This window comes from Schistocerca piceifrons, chromosome 2 (assembly GCF_021461385.2).
Source record: "Schistocerca piceifrons isolate TAMUIC-IGC-003096 chromosome 2, iqSchPice1.1, whole genome shotgun sequence".
In the NCBI taxonomy this organism is placed as follows: Eukaryota; Metazoa; Arthropoda; class Insecta; order Orthoptera; family Acrididae; genus Schistocerca; species Schistocerca piceifrons.
In genome coordinates, this window is record NC_060139.1 from 927,907,604 (window position 1) to 927,930,232 (window position 22,629).

At 40.8% G+C, this 22,629-nt stretch overlaps 1 protein-coding gene across 1 annotated transcript in view; it reads left to right on the top strand.

Moving 5' to 3' along the window:
• Nucleotides 1-7,038, top strand: part of LOC124776625 — a 323,277-nt gene extending 316,239 nt beyond the window's left edge. The window contains exons 14-15 of the mRNA XM_047251713.1: nt 2,448-2,707; nt 6,914-7,038. The gene's annotated coding sequence lies outside the window, so the exon portion shown is untranslated. The remainder of the gene's footprint in view (nt 1-2,447; nt 2,708-6,913) is intronic.
• The last annotated feature ends 15,591 nt before the right edge of the window (nt 7,039-22,629 follow it).

Genomic DNA, 22,629 nt, shown 5'->3' on the forward strand with positions numbered 1-22,629 from the left:
TCTGGCATATTTTACCCAAGAGGACGCCATCATCATTTAATCATACAGTAAAGCTGCATGCCCTCGGGAAAAATTACGGCTGTAGTTTCCCCTTGCTTTCAGCCATTCACAGTACCAGCACAGCAAGGCCGTTATGGTTAGTGTTACATGGCCAGACCAGTCAATCATCCATACTGTTGCCCCTGCAACTACTGAAAAGGCTGCTGCCCCTCTTCAGAAACCACACATTTGACTGGCCTCTCAACAGATACCCCTCTGTTGTGGTTGCACCTACGGTACGGCTATCTGTATCGCTGAGGCATGGAAGCCTCCCCACCAATGACAAAGTCCATGGTTCATTTATTTATTTCTCAACATAGTCACCATAGCAACAAACACTTTTCTCCCATGAGGGACTAGTTGAGTATACTGTCACTGTAGAATGTTCGAATTCGCTAATGGAGATATAACCTCGCCTTTGCTTGCACCGCCTCGTCACTATGAAAGTGAAGTCCTCAAAGGTTTTCTTTAAGTTTCGGAAACAGAGGAAAATAGGACAGGATGAAGATGGAATTATATGGAGGATGACAGTGAACCCAAGGCACTGGACTTTTGTAGATGTCGCTGTGCTTGTGTCTGGTCTGGCCTTGTCATGCTCAAGTAGATGCTGCTCCTTGTGTGGATTAACTCTTCAAATTCAAAACTTGATTACAGTACACAGTTTTTCACACATCGACATACACATAGTTATGTCTCACACTGCCATGTTACATGCTACAATTCAGAGCCCTCTAGTGGCAGTGGGCTGAATATATGTACACATGAAGAACAGAGACATAGAATGTCAATAACATTTGTTTCATTTAAAAAGTTTTAAGAGTTTTCACATAAAATATTCAGAGGCATTACTTTCCAGTATGTCCTCACATGTTACACTTAAATGCTGGTACTTATTTTAGAGGCAGTGTGGTATTATCCATTATGCCTAGTAAGTACTGTCTTATGGGCCCCATGCCTTTTAGGTTCATGCTGCCACAAAAATGTGCTGCTCCTCTATACATAATTTAAAACTTCAAATTAAAAGGCTATGAATAGCATCTGTTCATCACTGAACATGTCAGATTTCTCCAACACCATTTTGCATAGCTGCTCATGCATCAAGGTCATTCAGGGGAATATGACCTGCACACAAACCCCCTAGTTCCCAACATGATCTGGCAGCCATGTCACCCATGGACCAACTGCCCTTTGTGTCACTGGCTGAGACTACATATGTGATGCTCACCATGGGATGCAAATGAGTAATGTTTAATTCTTATGTCATTTCACAGTGTGAGATGGCAAAATAGTAAGGTACTGGAGTCACACATAGGAGTATCAAAGCTCAAATCCCAGGGCAATAATCCATGTTCAGACTCTCCACAGTTTCCTTTAATAGGTAAAGATGAATGATAGGACAGTTTGTTTAAGTCACATATAGTTGACTTCCTTCCACTTTCCATATCTGTCAGAGCTTGTTCTAATTACAGCTGTGTGGACAGGATGATAAAACCTGATCTTCATTCCCTTTTTTTACAGTCATTTCTTGTTTAGTGTATTGTGTAATGTTACAGTATCTTTGGGTAGACTACCATGACCTTGACTTTGTGCTTCTTTGAGTTTGGTAGCGAGTTATGTGGTAGATATTTTCTGTAAGTTTTTCACATGTCTCTTGCACATCCTAAGTAGTATGGATTATCAGGCATTATTTAGCGGAGGCACTTGTGAGCTAATGGCTGGCAACAGTCAAGGGTGTATCAAGTGTGACACTAACCCAAGAAGATATGTCAAAATGCTTTGATCATCATAATGAGTTTGGAGCAGCAAAGATAGATAGATCATGTAACTGAGGACAGTGGACCAAGAGATTTATAAGTGGGAATTAGTTAAGTGATTGCATTCAAGAAGTTGGCTTACCCAGGAGTAATAAGTGTGATATATTACCAGTAATAGAAAAGTGCATGTGGAGATTGTGTTTTTGATATTACCCTGTAAACTCTAACTATAATAAAATTCAGTCAATGACAGTACTGTTTTTTATTTCATGGGCCGGATTGCATTTAATAACTGTGTGATTGGGCAAAGATGAGGAACTAAATGCATATAGGTCAAATCCTACTCAATAGTTTGCTAAATTATGAATTTAGTGCATTAGACATCACAGTTCAGTTTTTGCCTCCACCCCTTGCCCCCACCTCTCACCCCCACCCCTACCCTCCTCTCATTGATATCTTATAGTCAGTATGTTCCAAGATTATGCATCAGCACTATACATCATCATTAATCATATTCCTGCTGTCAGATTTTACATGTTTTGTGTTTGTGGTACATATTAACCCGGCCATCTTTTCTTATGGAAATGTCATTTTAAGTTTTGCATTCATTTCCTGTCTTGTCATGTTTCATATTGTACTTTTTATATTCCCTAGGTGCAGGTTCTTTCAGACTGTCATTTGAAGAAACTGTCGGGACAAATAGCACTCCGATTACTTATTTCAGATGAAATAATGGAAAACTGATACATATGCCCAGAATATTTTCTGGTCAATATGGTAAAAAATAATCTTTCAAAATTAAATTTCTTCAGTATGACAATTTATTCTCAATTTCTGGCAATAGGACTTGATGTCAGAGTGACTTCCTAAGTGATTTAGTTCAAATCAGAAATGTTTCCACAAGAAACAACAAGGTAAGAAATATATTTTGCACGTTTCTGTTGCATTGTGATTTATCTTAAAATTAATGGTGTTCTTTCTTAAAGTGACCATATTTTCTAGATCCAAATTCAGGGAACTTTTAAAAAATTCTGATACTGCAAAGAATCTTAATTAAGTGTAATAAATGCAAAATTTCTCTTTATTTGTTACACAATGTAGATTAATTTATACTTTATTAGTATCTTCCATGGTGAAGAAGTGCTGTGAATTTTCTTCAGCATGTCTGTATTCTTCAACAACATATGACCAAGATCAACACAGGTTTCACAAGAATTCACATAATAATTCAATATAGCATAATACTACACAACATACCTTACAATCTGATATTACTTTGGTAACTGGTATAAACTAGCTTTGTGCCTTGTGCCAAACAATTTAAGTGGGTACTCTTTGGTAAAAGCACAATTTCTTTGTCATGTAGTTTTGCCAATTTAACTACAACTAATAATAAAACATACTGATTCGTGTGAAATAAATATCTAATTCAGAATAAATCCTTTCATAATTGTTAATTCTGGGGCAAATAAGTGTCCTGTATTACCTTCAAAAAAATTCATGATTGTCCTGAAAAAAGAAGGAGATGTATTGTCATCTTATCTTTCCGAACTTTTGCCTGAAAAAAATATCAAATGCTTAAACAGAATGTTTCAAATTGTGATGAAAAAAACCTAGTCAGTTTAACTTCATGTAACACAAAAATTATAAATGTTAAAAGATACGTACTGAGTATGACAGCAGATCAAAATGTTGACGTTAAGTAAATTCATTCAGGATGATTTCTGTAATAAAGAACAGCTTGCTGAACTAACGTATGTTCCACAATCTCCTGCAATGTCCGTGGGTTAATATTTTTAACCACCTTCTTGCAGCCTACAAGTATGAAACAACAACTCACATTTTGTCTGAAATAGTTTGTTGAATATGGGCTGCTCCTGATCTCATTAACAGATTCTGAACGCATCGGAACATTCTGCACATATGAAGGGCTTAAAGTGTGGTTTTCATTTCTGGAGAAAGTTACTCTCTGTACACTTTATTTGGATTTTTTACATAGCAGTTTTACAGGGAAGACTGTTCAATTCAAAATAATTCACATTCTTTCTTTGTTCTTACTTTTTATCCAGATTATGTGCAATTTCAACTCCATGGGCCCATAATTAGGATTTCCTCATGAATGTGGAGGATGTAGCCATTACTGTCAATGTTATAACTAGAGATACAAATGAAAAGTATTGACTGTATTGCACCCTTACGAATGGAGCAGTACAAATGCAATATTCATGAGAGAGGCTGCTTGTACACTGTGGAAAAACTAAATAAAAAAAATTTTTGCTTCTGCTAGTCTGCACACTCTTCCAAACTTAATATCTTCCTTTCGGTGTTTGTAAGCAACTCATTTAATTGAACACAGGAAACACACTGATGTGTGCTTGCCCCTTATTTGAGTCAAATTAAAACTATCAAATACACTGAAGAGCCAAAGAAACTGGTACACCTGCCTAATATCGTGTGGAGTCCCTGCAAGCACACAGAAGTGCCAGAGTTTGCCATTTCATGGACTTGGGTCGTCCATAAACCTGTAAGAGTATGAGGGGGTGGAGATCTATTCTGAACAGCACGTTGCACATCATCCCAGATATGTTCATATCTGGGGAGTTTGGTGGCCAGCAAAGGTGTACAAACTCGGAAGAGTGTCCCTGGAACCACTCTGTAGCAATTCTGGAATTGTGGAGTGTTGCATTGTCCTGCTGGAATTGTCCAAGTCCATTGGAATGCCCAATGAACATGAATGGATGCAGGTGATCAGACAGGATGCTTACGTACATGTCAGCTGTCAGAGTCATATCTAGATGCATCAGGGATCCATATCACTCCAGCTGCAGACACCTCCCCCTATACAGAGCCTCTACCAGTGTGAACAGAGTTGACATGCAGGGTCCATGGATTCATAAGGTTGTCTACATGCCTGTAGACATCCATCAGCCCAACACAATTTAAAAGGAGACTCATCTGATCAGGCAACATGTTTCCAGTCATAAACAGACAATGTTGGTACTGATGGACCCAGGCAAGGCATAAAACTTTGTATCATACAGTCATCAAGGGTACACAAGTGGGCCTTCAGCTCTGGAAGCTCATAATCGATGATGTTTTGTTGAATGGTTTGCACACTGACACTTGTTGATGGCCCAGCATTGAAATCTGCAGCAAATTGCGGAAGGGTTGCATTTCTGTCATGCTCACTGATTCTCTTCAGTTGTTGTTGGTCCCTTTCTTGCAGGATCTTTCTCCAGCCACAGCAATGTCAGATATTTGATGTTTTACCAGATTCCTAATATTCGTGGAACATTCATAACATGGTTGTACAGGAAAACCCTCACTTCATCACTACATTGGAGAAGCTGTGTCCCATCACTCATGCACTGACTGTAACACTACAATCAAACACCCTTAAATGTTGATAACCTGCCATTGTAGCAGCAGTAACCGATCTAGCAACTGCGCCAGACACTTGTTCTTTATATAGGTGTTGCTAATCGCAGTGCCATATTCTGCCCGTTTACATATCTCTGTATTTGAATACTCATGCCTACATCAGTTCCTTTGGCACTTCAGTGTAGTTTCTGTGGTGAAAATATCAATTTGATATTGAAGTAGTGCTTTTAATGTCATTATATGTTAAACATAAGGAAAGGGTTCCGTTACGGGTCACCTTCTTGCACAACACAAGACTTGCTTGAGAAAACTGCCAAATCATAAAGAGACAACAGTTTTTATCAGAGTACCAGCTTTCTTTCTGATTTACTTGATTAAATTTAGCTGGCATCAGTACACAGGGCATTAAGCAGTATGGTGGTAGTCTACTATTTTTGTGAGGTTTGCTTGTCATTTGTGAATTTATACCTTGACTTATTACACATCCATGAAGGTTCTTCACCTTTATGGAATCAGAAAATGGGGGATGAATGAATGAGTGAACAATATGGCAACCATCAGGAAGCATAATTCCAAGTACTGCTAATAGACAAATTTTAAAAAAAATTTAAAAAGTTAGCTTTCAGAACTTTTTGTTGCTTCATTAGCAACAAGAGTGTGATATGTTGGTGTTGACAACAGCTAAGTCCCTTCCAACCTGTGATCCGAGTGTCCTGGCCCTCCTTTCCATCCTTCCCCAAACAATCTGTTTTTCCTCTCCGATGAAGGAGCTAACACTTCTGGTGGCTAGGTACAATTTTTCTATTTGTTTCTATCAGTAGTATTTGGATTTCACCTCTTCAAGGTGACTTGCCATTCTGTCTCCTAATAATTTTATAAATACAAAACTTAATTGCTGTAAAGAAACAAAATAAATGATGTTTTATCATAACTAAACATGAAATATTAAAATGATATAAATTCAAGGATACAAACAGTAAACATAACTGAGAAAACCACTCACCTTCAACTGATAGACACAAGGCACAAAGAAATATTTTCATAATTGATGGCATGTCTCTGGAAACTGTTGTCTCCATTGGTATAATGAATGAAAAATACTGTCCGGATAACTAATTTTTTATTATTGATGACCAGTTTCAAATTGACTAGCAGATCATTTACAGTCACTGCAGGCTAGTGAGAAGTGAGCGATTAGCGTGTATATGAAACACATAACATCACAGACACATTAGCTTTTGAGTTACGACTTTTTTCCTAGTGTAAGTATACTACTGCACAACATATAGGACCACAAGCAGACCAAAATGCATCTGTCTGGCAGGTGGTATCCCTCCCAATGGTCCATGTCTCCCACATCCCAGAAACTTACTTCACCACCCATAAAATGCAATGTTCCTAAATACCCTCTCTAGATACCCAACATCCTTGTAGAAGCCTCAGTCCGTTCGAAAGGTATCAGCAGTGTTACCTTGACTGCAGCTGGATCTGTTTACGTATCTGCATAATTGTTTGTATGAGAGTATGTATTTACACAAGCAAAACAACAGTAACTCAAAAGTTAGCAGTCTCTGTGTGTTGTTAAGTGTTTCCAAGCACCATACATAAAGCAGTTACAGATGAGTGCTATCCTTTCCACATTTTTGTCTACATGTTATATAAATATTTTCTATTGTTATGTATATCAGTGTCCAGTTACATTTGTGTTAGATGTGTAATGTCTTACGACTTTTTTCCAGACAATAAAAGATACACAGACTGCACCAATCCAGGTTAGCAGGCATGATGGAGACTGATGAAAGCTACATGAGAAATGGATGTGATGTGTCAGTATTCTGTGTACTGAGAGAGAATAAATGGCTGAATTAATATACATTTATATTCTTTTCATTGTCATCCATATCACTGACCTTTCAATAATAAACAGTGCATCCAAATGCACATCAATAACAAAAAGAAGAAGTCGGTTCTTAGAAAATTGTATTCAGCTATTTCATCTGTGTCAAGAAACTCACAGCCATACCAGAGAAAAAGGATATAATTTTCATAGTGCTCTGTTCCAGATAAATCTCATGTATCCCAACTTTCTCACTGTTATAATTATGCAGTATAAACATTATATTAATATGAAAAATATTAAGTCACAAAAAAACTTAGCAGTACTTAGCACTGATCCTGTTTACTTCTGTTTAAAACTCCGCCTACTTGAGTCTGGTCTTTAGTAGGAAGTATACTGGTATTTATTTATTTGTCCACAGACCATTTACTACAATACTATTGAACATGATACAACAAAGGAAATGATCTTTTGTGTGCAAATAAGTCATAAACCAGAATGTGTTAAATTTTACTTGCACCGGCGGTGGCATGTTGGTAACAACCGTTGAATGTTGGAAATTATGTGAGGTTTATAGTAATGCAAACATTTTGTTATGAATTGTTAGTTTTATGGGGATAACTAATTTACTGAGCGGACTAGGGTACATACAAGAACAGCATTAATTATTTACTTCATGGCTGGGCATTGCCAGCATCAGCACTCTATGCCACAACTGCCTAAGTAAAATTTTATGCAGAATGTTGACTTAGTACTGAATTAAATTATAGGATATCAATATTCATTAGAATTTTGGCAGTGTCAGGCTAACTTTTGTAGTGAGATTTACAATCCCAGTATATCTTGTTACCTTGTCTTAGGTTGCTTGGTATGTCTGGATCTCTTTCCCCTCTTTCGGCTTCCTCTTGAGTTATCAGCAATTTCTTCCTCCATAATCAAAAAAGATGTTCCTCATTCACAGTCCACAAGTAAATGAACACATAGCAATGTAGCATTGTTGACACTGTTGAGAAAAGTACACCGGTTGTCTGCATTGCAACTGAGCAAAGTAACTAATCAACTTTATGTAGAATAACCGGTTACATTAAACACAATGTGATTTGAAACAGTCACTGAGTACTGAATACCATTTGAAACAACAGCTAGTTTTCAGTAACACATTTAGTGAATACTATTAGTTAAGTCTTACCTCACAGCATGAAAGTTCACTTCAGAAACTACCATATACAAAAATGTATCAAACTCAGTTTTGTCCATTGGTGGATACAATACGATTTGAAACAATGCTCCTTGCATATTGCTTGATATGATTTTTTTCCCCAAAAAGCACATCTTTATGGCAAATGGTTCAATACAAAACAACAAATTAGAATGATCTTCATCTACGATCTCACTGAGGGCCAGTGAAAAAAGGTGCAAAGGATGGACATCTTTGTCATAATAAACATACACTATTTTATTTTATTATTTATTATTTTATTATTTATTCTATTTTATTGGAGATATATTTTTTCCTCCAAGAGGGCATTGTATATTAATATTAGCCATATAGTAACTTACAGCAGGCTCACAGGCCTTGCTGCTTCGCTCCATACTCCACTGGAGAAACACAGTGATGGTTAACAAGGCTACAAAGTCCTCTGCACCAAGCCCTGCAGAATATTCCAAGAAGATAAGAAGTCTCTGGGCTGATGGAGAAAGACCTATGTCTCAGTATGAGATATGGAACCTTGTGTCAGTAACATCAGAGTCTGAAGATAGAGCTTATAAGAGGAAATAACTGTGTACTGTTGTTCTGCTGCCATTGATAATTGGTACAAGACTCACAGTTGAATCCAAATGCACAAGACTGTAACATGTTGTGCATATTTAGGTGAAAGAATCCGATACTGTGCATCTACGATGTTGGTGGCAAATCACTAAATACACTAACAACCTAAAAATAAATGAGTAGCTCCGGTACGTAGTGATCGCAAATGATAGACAACACGAAATAACACACTTGATTCACAGAGTGAACTCCACTGCTAGTGTTTAGTGTCAGATAAGGAAATCGAGTCACTTGCTAAACTTGGAGACTAGCTGTCTTGGAGTCAGAGTCTTGGTCCAGCACACACTTTTAATTTGCCAGGAGGTTTCATATTGGCGCACATTCCATTGCAGAATGAAAATTTCATTTGGGAAACATCTCCCAGGCTGTAGCTAGGCCATGGCTCCACAATATACTTTCTTCCAGAAGTGCTAGTATTTCAAGATTCGCAGGAGAACTTCTTTAAGTTTGTAAGGTAGGAGACGAGGTACAGACAGAATTATAGCTGTGAGGATGGGTTGTGAGTCGTGCTTGAGTTGCTCTATCAGTACAGCACTTGCCTGTGAAAGACAAAGGTCCTGGGTTCAGTCTTGGCCCAGCACACAGTTTTAGTCTGCCAGGAGGTTTCAAAATTCTCACTGATGCAGTCAATCCTACCATGGAAAAAGAACAAACCGGATGAAATGCAGTCCAATAAAGCATAATTTTATATGACTCTATCAGAGAATACCAAACATCAAGCACTGATAGAAAGTCCACAATTTAATGCAAGGTGAAACTTACCTGATGTGGTCAGAGGATTACCTGCCAGAAGGAATATATTCTGATTTGCCAATTTCATGCAAGACCCTGATTGGAGCCAAGTCTGTGAATTCAAGGCACCAATGGGCCATGGCTAAAAGAAAACTGTGCCTGTGATTTATATCAAGTGATGCCCTCAGAATGCAGATCATCCTTCATCGAAGTACTGAAAATGAAGGTAGGTCCACTTTGACAAACATTTATTGTTATAAAATTCAAAGGGAAAAACCAAACCAAAACATGGTTTATAAACAAAATAATAACTTTGCCAACTGAACAGATGTTAGAGAAAATTAGGCATCAGGATCTGTACAGTACCCTAGACTCTCCATTCATCTTTCAGCAGGATGGTGCTCCACCACATTTTCATTGTGAAGTTTGTGGGTATTTGAACAGAGCTGATGCATCGATGCATTGGCCATGCTACAGAAGGGGACAGCTGTTTCTTGAAATGCGCTCCCTGATCACCAGATCTCAGTTCCTGTGACTGTTTTCTGTGGGGAAACATTAAAGATCTACATGTGATGTAGCAGAACTCTGGGAGAGAATACGGGAAGCGACTGCCACAGTTGACGATGCCATGCTGGGATGGGTATGGCAAGAATTCGATTATCATATTGAGGTCTGCCTGGTCATTCATGGCTCGCATATCAAATTTTTGTAAAAAATTTTCAGAGTTTCCCTTCAAAATGCAATATGTATTACATCTGTACAATGTTTAGTTCTTGTGCAATAACTAATTGAAAGTGTTCCTGGACTTCATGTACATCCTTTATTAAATCGGTGGTGTGAACATCAGTTACGTACATGATAAACGAGTGTACCCAATTGCGAATTTTAACACATGATTCCGAATCAGACATGATGATTGCACTGATCATTGTGGGGTGATGGAAAATGCATACAGGAACCCCGAATACCTGAGTCGTGAGCGAGCCATAGAGTACAACTTAATTCGTGACTTGATTTCCGCAACTTTAGAACAAAACTCGCCTGACACTGATTCGACACTTTCAATCTGCGGTCCCGGTCCACAGCTCATGGTCTAGTGGCTAGAGTTGCTGCCTCTGGATCATGGGATCCCGGGTCCGATTCCCGGCCGAGTTGGGGATTTTCTCTGCCCGGGGACTGGGTGTTTGTGTTGTCTGCATCATTTCATCATCATCATCATCATTCGTGACATTGGCTAGATTGGACTGTGTAAAAAAATGGACTATGTAGTAAAGGAAATTTGTACAGGCGCTGATGACCATGCAGTTGAGCATCCCACAAACCAAACATCATCATCACTTTCAATCCGCAATCACATGGGCAGCGTGAACTCACCATGATGCTGCAAAGCCTGAAGTAGAAGTCAGTACTGGAGACTGAGTGCCTCAGTAGAAGTGCCTGCAAGAAAGTCATCCGAAGAATCAGCAGCAAAATCCGCCAAAGAAGTCTTGAAGAGAAGTCATGACAAAGAGCACCCACTCTTCAGAGTTCCACATGGAGATGCTGCAAACCAGTTTGTTTACCAAGGAAAATCGCCGAACAGCCATATGTTCCCACAGCCCACCTGGCTGTAGGACGAGTTTCCAGTGGGATGCTGGACAACAAATCTCTCCCTCTGTCATCCAAAAGTTTTATTTATCCACTAGCCAATCTCTAAATCGTGCAAGTAAAAACAATGTTAACAACTTGGTACCAGATTCCCACTCTCGAAAAAGGTTGTGGCTCAGACCAATGTGAGCAATGCCATGCTCCTTTTTCTTGGGGAAATGGCGCCATGGCTCCTACTCTGCCTACTTTTTTAAGAACCAACCACTCATTGTGTCTCCCACTCCGTATGAAAAGAGATGGTTCAAGAACCTCGGTACCCTGGCGACAAGAACACATGCTGGAATTCCTTCAAAGAACGAGCCAAACAAGCCGTACGTTTCACAGTTCACGGACCTGGTGATGTTATCTCCCGAGTCATCCTCCCCCAGCCTGTTCTTTTTGTGGCAATCGTCCAGTCTGTGGCTAGCAAGCACTAAAGCGCAAAATTGGCTTGAATAGAACAGCCAATAAGGCTACGCACGGGCCCCTGCAGTTCCAGCTATTCCTTCATGCCACACAATTATGGGCTATGAGGGTGGTTTGATAAGCCTGTCAAAAAAGCACGAAAAAATGTTTGTTTCATAAACAATTCAAGTTACTTCTCGAAATAGTCTTCTTGGTCCAGCGACCCTCCAGCTTTTTCATCCCATCGATAAAATAGATTCTGTCAGACTCGGCACATTACTCATTGAGTGCAAGTATAACTTCCTCATTTGATGAAAGTTTTCCCAGTAAGCCAAAGTTTCAAGTTAGGGAACAGGAAGAAGTCACTTGTGGCTAATTCAGGTGAATGGGTTAGATGAGGGACCAATTCCAAGCCAAATTCATGCACTTTCATCATCATTGTTACCGCTTATGTGTGAGCTGGTGCATTATCCTGTTAATGCTAATGGTCGTATGGCTAGGGCCTCCCGTCAGGTAGACCAGTTTCCTGGTGCAAGTCTTTTTAGTTGACCCCACTTTGGCAACTTGCGTGTCGATGAGGATGAAATGATGACAAAGACAACACAAGACCCAGTCCCTGAGCAGAGAAAATCTCTGACCTGGCCAGGAATCGGACCCAGGTCTTCCATATGGCATTCTGCTGCGCTGAGGACTCAGTTATGGAGGCAGACTTTATCCTGATGAACGAGCATTTCTTTGCGTGTCAACTGTGGTTTGTTTTCAGCCAATGCAAACTTCAAATGATGCAACAATGAGCATAATGGGTCCATTACGGTTCTGCCTTTTTCCAAGTAATTTCTGAGGATTATTCCTTGGGAATCCCAAAACCAGTAGTAAATAGTCTTTGTCTTTTTTGGTGCACTTTCACCAGCCTTTTTCCATTGTTTTGACTGCAATTTTGACTCTGGTGGATAATGACAGATCCAGCTTTCATCAGCAGTCACAAATCGGCGCAAAAAGACTAGTGGATTGCGATTAGGCATCGCCCGACATTACACTGAAATATTGTGCCAGATGTACTTTTTGTTTGCTGTGAACAATCATGGCACCCATTTCGCACACAGCTTCTTCATAGGCAATTCTCCATGCAGGACACAAAGCCTTCGCTGAGTTGATACGTCTACAGTCTCAGCAATCTTACTAAATTTTATTCAGAGGTCTTACTTTACTATATCGTGGATTTTGTCAATGGTTTCCTTTCTGGTGACCTCAGTTGGAAGCCTGGAGAGCGCACTTCATCATTGATGCTTGTCCAATTACGCTTAACTTCATTAACCCAAAAGTAAATGGTCTTCAATGACGATGCAGAACGTTATTTATCTAATTCTACTTTGAATTGCGTGGCAGTCCAACCCTTAAAATGAAGATGTTTAATAACATCACAAAATTCCGTTGTCTCCATGACACATCAGCCAATTCAGACAGCTGTCAACAATGAACTGCAAGCTGTACATCGTTGAAATTCTTTATACGACTCTTGGATCAATCAAGCTTACCAACGATGAAGACACAACAAAAATGTTAAATTCTTTCATGGAAATTTACCAGACTTATCAAACCACTTCCAGTTATTCCTTAATTCCACATTGCTGTGGGCTATTTTGTGTAGACCATCTGCTGGACACCTTCCCAGTTTCTGCAGATAAGTTTCCCTGCCTCATCTACAGGTGCCCATTCACAGGCCGACTGGTGCGCTGACTCATTCACCAACCCCTCGCCGATCCATCTGACTGCGATTGCTTAGCGGACTCTACCTGCCTGCAGTGATGGAGTTTGGGCTGGCAGGTAGCAGTTGGGGTGGGGGGGGGGGGGGGGTGGTAACAGGTAGAGGTTCGCCAATCTTCCACCTGGACCACATACCTGACCACGAACCCATCACCTGCACGAAATGCATAGGTCGGTGCAAATCTTGTCGGCGGACGAGCCAACTGGTCGCCCTGCGTATGGGACCTTCGGAACTCGAGAAAGTTGGTCTCTTTATGCTCAACTGACCATCCGATACAGTGAAAGCTCTCTGTGACTCTACTAATTTACCAGCCTTGTACAAAAAGCAAACATAATACAAATATAAGCAGAATAATATTATTAGAGTGGTGTTACGACCTCTGCAGTTGTCTGTGCCACAGTTTGCATATAACACCTGGTATTCTTAATCAAAAAGATGAAAAATTAATCTACTTATTGTATGATCAAAGACAACAAAAATGAAATGACAGAATGATTCCAGCCCCATGCGTTTCATTGGAACTACTCCTTGTTGTTGTGTTGTTGTTGTTGTGGTCTTCAGTCCTGAGACTGGTTTGATGCAGCTCTCCATGCTACTCTATCCTGTGCAAGCTTTTTCATCTCCCAGTCCCTACTGCAACCTACATCCTTCTGAATCTGCTTAGTGTATTCGTCTCTTGGTCTCCCTCTACGATTTTTACCCTCCACGCTGCCCTCCAATACTAAATTGGTGATCCCTTGATGCCTCAGAACATGTCCTACCAACCGATCCCTTCTTCTGGTCAAGTTGTGCCACAAACTTCTCTTCTCCCCAATCCTATTCAATACTTCCTCATTAGTTATGTGATCTACCCATCTAATCTTCAGCATTCTTCTGTAGCACCACATTTCGAAAGCTTCTATTCTCTTCTTGTCCAAACTATTTATCGTCCATGTTTCACTTCCATACATGGCTACACTCCATACGAATACTTTCAGAAATGACTTCCTGACACTTAAATCAATACTGGATGTTAACAAATTTCTCTTCTTCAGAAATGCTTTCCTTGCCATTGCCAGCCTACATTTTATATCCTCTCTACTTCGACCATCATCAGTTATTTTGCTCCCCAAATAGCAAAACTCCTTTACTACTTTAAGTGCCTCATTTCCTAATCTAATTCCCTCCGCATCACCCGACTTAATTAGACTACATTCCATTATCCTTGTTTTGCTTTTGTTGATGTTCATCTTATATCCTCCTTTCAAGACACTGTCCATTCCATTCAACTGCTCTTGCAAGTCCTTTGCTGTCTCTGACAGAATTACAATGTCATCGGCGAACCTCAAAGTTTTTATTTCTTCTCCATGAATTTTAATACCTACTCCAAATTTTTCTTTTGTTTCCTTTACTGCTTGCTCAATATACAGATTGAAAAACATCGGGGAGAGGCTACAACCCTGTCTTACTCCCTTCCCAACCACTGCTTCCCTTTCATGTCCCTCGACTCTTATAACTGCCATCTGGTTTCTGTACAAATTGTAAATAGCCTTTTGCTCCCTGTATTTTACCCCTGCCACCTTTAGAATTTGAAAGAGAGTATTCCAGTCAACATTGTCAAAAGCTTTCTCTAAGTCTACAAATGCTAGAAACGTAGGTTTGCCTTTCCTTAATCTTTCTTCTAAGATAAGTCGTAAGGTCAGTATTGCCTCACGTGTTCCAGTGTTTCTACGGAATCCAAACTGATCTTCCCCGAGGTTGGCTTCTACTAGGTTTTCCATTCGTCTGTAAAGAATTCGTGTTAGTATTTCGCAGCTGTGACTTATTAAGCTGATAGTTCGGTAATTTTCACATCTGTCAACACCTGCTTTCTTTGGGATTGGAATTATTATATTCTTCTTGAAGTCTGAGGGTATTTCGCCTGTTTCATACATCTTGCTCACCAGATGGTAGAGTTTTGTCAGGACTGGCTCTCCCACGGCCGTCAGTAGTTCCAATGAAATATTGTCTACTCCGGGGGCCTTGTTTCGACTCAGGTCTTTCAGTGCTCTGTCAAACTCTTCACGCAGTATCATATCTCCCATTTCATCTTCATCTACATCCTCTTCCATTTCCATAATATTGTCCTCATGTACATCTCCCTTGTATAGACCATCTATGTACTCCTTCCACCTTTCTGCTTTCCCTTCTTTGCTTAGAACTGGGTTTCCATTTGAGCTCTTGATATTCATACAAGTCGTTCTCTTATCTCCAAAGGTCTCTTTAATTTTCCTGTAGGCGCTATCTATCTTACCCCTAGTGAGACAAGCCTCTACATCCTTACATTTGTCCTCTAGCCATCCCTGCTTAGCCATTTTGCACTTCCTGTCGATCTCATTTTTGAGACGTTTGTATTCCTTTTTGCCTGTTTCACTTACTGCATTTTTATATTTTCTCCTTTCATCAATTAAATTCAATATTTCTTCTGTTACCCAAGGATTTCTACTAGCCCTTGTCTTTTTACCTACTTGATCCTCTGCTGCCTTCACTACTTCATCCCTCAGAGCTACCCATTCTTCTTCTACTGTATTTATTTCCCCCATTCCTGTCAATTGCTCCCTTATGCTCTCCCTGAATGTCTGTACAACCTCTGGTTCTTTTAGTTTATCCAGGTCCCATCTCCTTAAATTCCCACCTTTTTGCAGTTTCTTCAGTTTTAATCTACAGGTCATAACCAATAGATTGTGGTCAGAGTCCACATCTGCCCCTGGAAATATCTTACAATTTAAAACCTGGTTCCTAAATCTCTGTCTTACCATTATATAATCTATCTGAAACCTTTTAGTATCTCCAGGGTTCTTCCATGTATACAACCTTCTATCATGATTCTTAAACCAAGTGTTAGTTATGATTATGTTGTGCTCTGTGCAAAATTCGACCAGGCGGCTTCCTCTTTCATTTCTGTCCCCCAATCCATATTCACCTACTATGTTTCCTTCTCTCCCTTTTCCTACACTCGAATTCCAGTCACCCATGACTATTAAATTTTCGTCTCCCTTCACAATCTGAATAATTTCTTTTATTTCATCATACATTTCTTCAATTTCTTCGTCATCTGCAGAGCTAGTTGGCATATAAACTTGTACTACTGTAGTAGGCGTGGGCTTCGTGTCTATCTTGGCCACAATAATGCGTTCACTATGCTGTTTGTAGTAGCTTACCCGCATTCCTATTTTCCTATTCATTATTAAACCTACTCCTGCATTACCCCTATTTGATTTTGTGTTTATAACCCTGTAGTCACCTGACCAGAAGTCTTGTTCCTCCTGCCACTGAACTTCATTAATTCCCACTATATCTAACTTCAACCTATCCATTTCCCTTTTTAAATTTTCTAACCTACCTGCCCGATTAAGGGATCTGACATTCCACGCTCCGATCCGTAGAACGCCGGTTTTCTTTCTCCTGATAACGACATCCTCTTGAGTAGTCCCCGCCCGGAGATCCGAATGGGGGACTATTTTACCTCCGGAATATTTTACCCAAGAGGACGCCATCATCATGTAATCATACAGTAAAGCTGCATGCCCTCGGGAAAAATTACAGCTGTAGTTTCCCCTTGCTTTCAGCCGTTCGCAGTACCAGCACAGCAAGGCCGTTTTGGTTATTGTTACAAGGCCAGATCAGTCAATCATCCAGACTGTTGCCCTTGCAACTACTGAAAAGGCTGCTGCCCCTCTTCAGGAACCACACGTTTGTCTGACCTCTCAACAGATACCCCTCCGTTGTGGTTGCACCTACGGTACGGCTATCTGTATTGCTGAGGCACGCAAGCCTCCCCACCAACGGCAAGGTCCATGGTTCATGGGGGGGCTTAAAAAATAATCTTCATATTCATCACGAATTTCTCTGTATGTGTTTGAAGTTCTCTGTGTATATTTGGTAGTGAAGTAATAGATGATGCAGCAGTATCTCACCTCAGTGCCCCTGAGATCACTTCACCTGTCTGTAGGCAATAAGAAAGACGCTCCCTCGTGAGTCTAACAGCTCCTTGCCTCAGAATTTCTGCTTAAGAAGTTATGGAGGCACACTGCTGTGACAGTTCGAGCCTTCTCAGGTTGCATCATCAGGGTTTTAGGACTACACAAACAGCGAGATCATAATAGCGAGTGTATTTTCTATAATCACCTTTGCCCTAGACAATCTATAGTTGAAAATTCTTTCTTTTGAGCCATGGTTGTGCCTTCCTGGACATGGCTTCCTGATGTTTTCCTGTTAAGGAACTGCATCATCTGCCTGGAATATATATAATAGCGGCTTTGTTCCGCCAGGGAAACATTCGTGATTTGTGAATCAGCTCAGTTACATAAGCATTCTTTGAAACACCTCCACCCAGACTCCTTCCTAGGCAGCCAAAATCAGCATATAAAATGTTGTAACTCGTGTCAACAACACCAAGCAACGCAGTACTATATGACCGTTTGTAATTGTAAAATTCCCTCTCACTTGCAACAGAATGCTCTAAGACAATATCCTTCCCATCAATTGATCCCGCACAGTAAATGAAAATGAAATGGAGTACTTGGCTGTACACATTTTCTTTTGTTCGCTATTCATCTTCAGTCGCCAGTGTCTGAAAGAAATAAGTTAAGACTTCAGGTTCCACAAGAGATACGTGCAGAAGCTGTGGAAGATGCTGCGGAGCCAGATGAAACTGTAAGTACACCTCTTCTTCAAAAACGGGAAAAAACGGGGGGGGGGGGGGGGGGGGGAGCGACCTCTTAAACCATGCCACAGAAATGTGCATACGACGTTCTCTACAGGGGCGATTCTAGAAGTCGGTCAAGGGCAGAGGGCTAATTGTGGAGGGGGGGGGAGGGGAATGGAATATGGCATAACAAAAGGAGACATATTGGTAAAATTTGGTGTTGTTCTATGTACTTTTTGGCAACTGTTTTGGAGTTCAGGGTAAAAAATGTGTATTAATGAGTAATAAGACGCCTATTTTAAGTTAAATGATATTTATTGGTTTAGGTAGTAAGCTATTTGCCACTCTTATTCTTTTGTTAAAATGTGTTTGGAATACATTGCAACCTATATTGCTACATAATTATTAAAAAAATGATTGAATCTGTTGGAGTAACATATTCGCTGATTTCTGAAGTCATTTTATCCAGTGGTAATTTGATACTCCATGGGGCCATGGGGGGGGGGGGGGGGGGCTATAGCCTCCCCCCCCCCCCCCCCCCGCACTTGACATCGCCATTGGCATTGGTTCCCTATAAGCCAAATACGAATTTTTATAGAAGGGATGTGGCACGGCAGTAGCGGATGCAGAGTTGTTTTCAGGGGAGTGGGAAGTGATTTGAGGAATCAGTAAAATGTAATAATCAGAACTAAAGAAATAGATTCACAAACATTATAATGACTTTAATATAAAAAACAATGACAAAATGGGACTTACAGAAGATGGCGACGAGGCTTCTTATACATTTCATCCGGTAATTCATCGGTTTTTGTTTCTGTATTTTTGTGAATATACATCAAGGCCAGTCCATTTAATCTGTCTACTACCATTGCACTCCATTAGAGAGTCTTCAATGCTGCATATGTTGATAACGAACGTTCTGGTGTTACTGTAGTTACCAACAAAGTGCAGAACAGTTTCAGTGCCTTATATGATTGCAGGGGAAAATAATTTCATTACACATATTTGAGGATGTAATAAAATCAGTGGACAATAAGTGAAGTTATTTCTGGTTAAGGAGGATTCTTCTGCACATCTTTATTTCGTTGAAGAAAGTGTTTGGTGATGTATCGACATCATTAGGCCACTGATTTGGTTCAAATGGCTCTGAGCACTATGGGACTTAACTTCTGAGGTCATCAGTCCCCTAGAACTTAGAACTACTTAAACCTAACTAACCTAAGGACATCACACACAACCATGCCCGAGGCAGGATTCGAACCTGCGACCGCAGCGGTCGCGCGGTTCCAGACTGTCGCGCCTAGAACCGCTCGGCCACCCCGGCCGGCCCACTGATTTGGTTTAGTATCAACAGTAGTTGTGAGTTTTCGTCTGATATTTGCACACAATTTTTCTGTAACAACGTATGTATGTTTTTTAGGGTCCTCTTATGTTCTAAACACCTGACCTTGAGTGGGCTGATGAAATAATGTATGAAAGGAAGAAAAACTGAAAGTGTAAACTTCTCTTCAGGACACTCTGCCTCCAAGTTAGGGCGCTGTGTTTGTTTCCTTGGGGCTCTTGGTATCTCCAGCTAAATTCCAATAGGTTCAGCCGCATTTTCTGCCTGCTTTTACTCGATGGAAATGTAATCGAAAGTCTTGCACTTCCTTTTCTAGAATCTCACATAAATCAACACATGTATTAAGGTCCATCTGTTTTGATTGTAGTAAACTGGCTAAACCATGTGACAGGCGAAAAACTTGACTAGCTATAACCATTGACACCAAGAATGTCGGTTTCTGTATTGCTGCCAAAAATTAAAGTGCATGGCTTGAGGTTTCTATAGCTGGGAGTTCTTGTATTTTGGACAAAAATTTAATGACATGAGGAAATCAATAAACAAGGAAATTGCATCGAGCCTTTCTACCGATCGAATCTCACAGAATGTAACAAGCCTTTTTCTTCTTGCTTTGGCGTGAACCTTCAGCATTTTTTTTCCCCTTTAGGGAAAGCTCTGAAGAATGTGATCATTTTGTTTATGCCGCCGAAAGAATTCTTGATTGCAGAGACCATACACTGATCGGTTAAGACCTAAATTTAATGAAGGCTAGCAATAAACATAAATTGCCTGCACACAGGACTCTTGGAATTTTGCAGCACGTCCACTCAATACACCGTTCTTATTTGCTGCCTCGTCAATACCGAATACAAGAACATCGTTCAGTTTTAGTCTCAAATCGTGAATGTTTCTTTTAAAATATCAGTAAAAGTCAATCCATGAAAATCTTATCAGGAACAAACTAAGGAAATCTCCACGAATTATGAAAATATTTTTGTCCTTATCCGCATACCGAACACAAAGCGCCAACTGTTCTGTCTCACAAATATCAGCAATTTCATCTGCAAGCATACTGAAAAACTTACACACATCAAAAAATGTTTTGTATCACCCCGGTTCCCGGAACTCCTGAAGATAGAAGTTGACAGTGGAGATTGTATCGCCGCGCGGGATTAGCCGAGCGGTCTTGGGCGCTGCAGTTATGGACTGTGCGGCTGGTCCCGGCGGAGGTTCGAGTCCTCCCTCGGGCATGGGTGTGTGTGTTTGTCCTTAGGATAATTTAGGTTAAGTAGTGTGTAAGCTTAGAGACTGATCACCTTAGCAGTTAAGTCCCATAAGATTTCACATACATTTGAACCGAGGGAAACATTCCACGCGGGAAAAATATATTTAAAAACAAAGATGATGTGACTTACCATACGAAAGCGCTGGCAGGTCGATAGAAACACAAACAGACATATACATACACACAAAATTCAAGCTTTCGCAACAAACTGTTGCCTCATCAGGAAAGAGGGAAGGAGAGGGAAAGACAAAAGGAAGTGGGTTTTAAGGGAGAGGGTAAGGAGTCATTCCAATCCCGGGAGCGGAAAGACTTACCTTAGGGGGAAAAAGGACGGGTATACACTCGCACACACATATCCATCCGCACATACACAGACACCATATATGTGCGAATGGATATGTGTGTGTGTGCGAGGGTATACCAGTCCTTTTTTCCTTTTTTTCCCCTAAGGTAAGTCTTTCCGCTCCTGGGATTGGAATGACTCCTTACCCTCTCCCTTAAAACCCACATCCTTTCGTCTTTCTCTCTCCTTCCCTCTTTCCTGATGAGGCAACAATTTGTTGCGAAAGCTTGAATTTTGTGTGTATGTTTGTGTTTGTTTGTGTGTCTATCGACCTGCCTGCACTTTCGTTCGGTAAGTCACATCATCTGTCTTTATATATATATATATATATATATATATATATATATATATATATATATATATATATATGTATGTATATATGGGCGGTTTTAGTGACATCTCTGAACAGTCAAAGAGACTGTGTCTGTGATACACAGTCTCATTGACTGTTCAGAGATGTCACTAAAACCGCCCAAAGATGTAAACAACCATGCATGAGCAGTGCCTACTAGACGGAGGGGTTCCAACAGCCGATCAGTTCCAGTCATTCCACCAGGAAGGAGGTACACGGTTCGTGTTGTGTGTAGTTCAACTATACCTTGACCGTCAATTCTGCGGTTCGATCGCGTCTGCATTGTTACTTTGTGCCAGGAAGGTCTCTCAACTAGGGAAGTGTCCAGGCGTCTCGGAGTGAACCAAAGTGATGTTCGGACATGGAGGAGATACACAGAGACAGGAACTGTTGATGACATGCCTCGCTTACGCCGTCCAAGGGCTACTACTGCAGTGGATGACCGCTACCTACGGATTATGGCTCGGAGGAACCCTAACAGCAACGCCACCATGTTGAATAATGCTTTCTGTGCAGCCAAAGGATGTCGTGTTATGACTCAAACTGTGCGCAATAGGCTGCATGATGCGCAACTTCACTCCCGACGTCCATGGCGAGGTCCATCTTTGCAACCACGAACCATGCAGCGCGGTACAGATGGGTCCAACAACATGCCGAATGGACTGCTCAGGACTGGCATCATGTTCTCTTCAGCGGTGGGTGTTGCATATTCCTTCAACCTAACAATCGTCAGAGACGTGTTTGGGGGCAACCCGGTCAGGCTGAACACCTTAGACACACTGTCCAGCGAGTGCAGCAAGTTGGAGGTTCCCTGCTGTTTTGGGGTGGCATTAATGCGGGGCCAACGTACGTCGCTGGTGGTCATGGAAGGCGCGGTGACGGCTTTACGATACGTGAATACCATCCTCCGACCGATAGTGCAACCATATCGGCAGCATAATGGCGAGGCATTCTTCTTCATGGACGACAATTGGCGCCAATCGAGCACATCTTGTGAATGACTTCCTCCAGGATAACACATCAAATGGTTCAAATGGCTCTGAGCACTATGGGACTTAACTTCTGAGGTCATCAGTCCCCTAGAACTCTGAACTACTTAAACCTATCCAACCTAAGGACATCACACACATCCATGCCCGAGGCAGGATTCGAACCTGCAACTGTAGCGGTCGCGCGGTTCCAGACTGTAGCGCCTAGAACCGCTCGGCCATCCCGGCCGGCGATAACACATCGCTCGATTAGAGTGGCCAGCATGTTCTCCAGACATGAACCCTATCGAACATGGCTGGGAT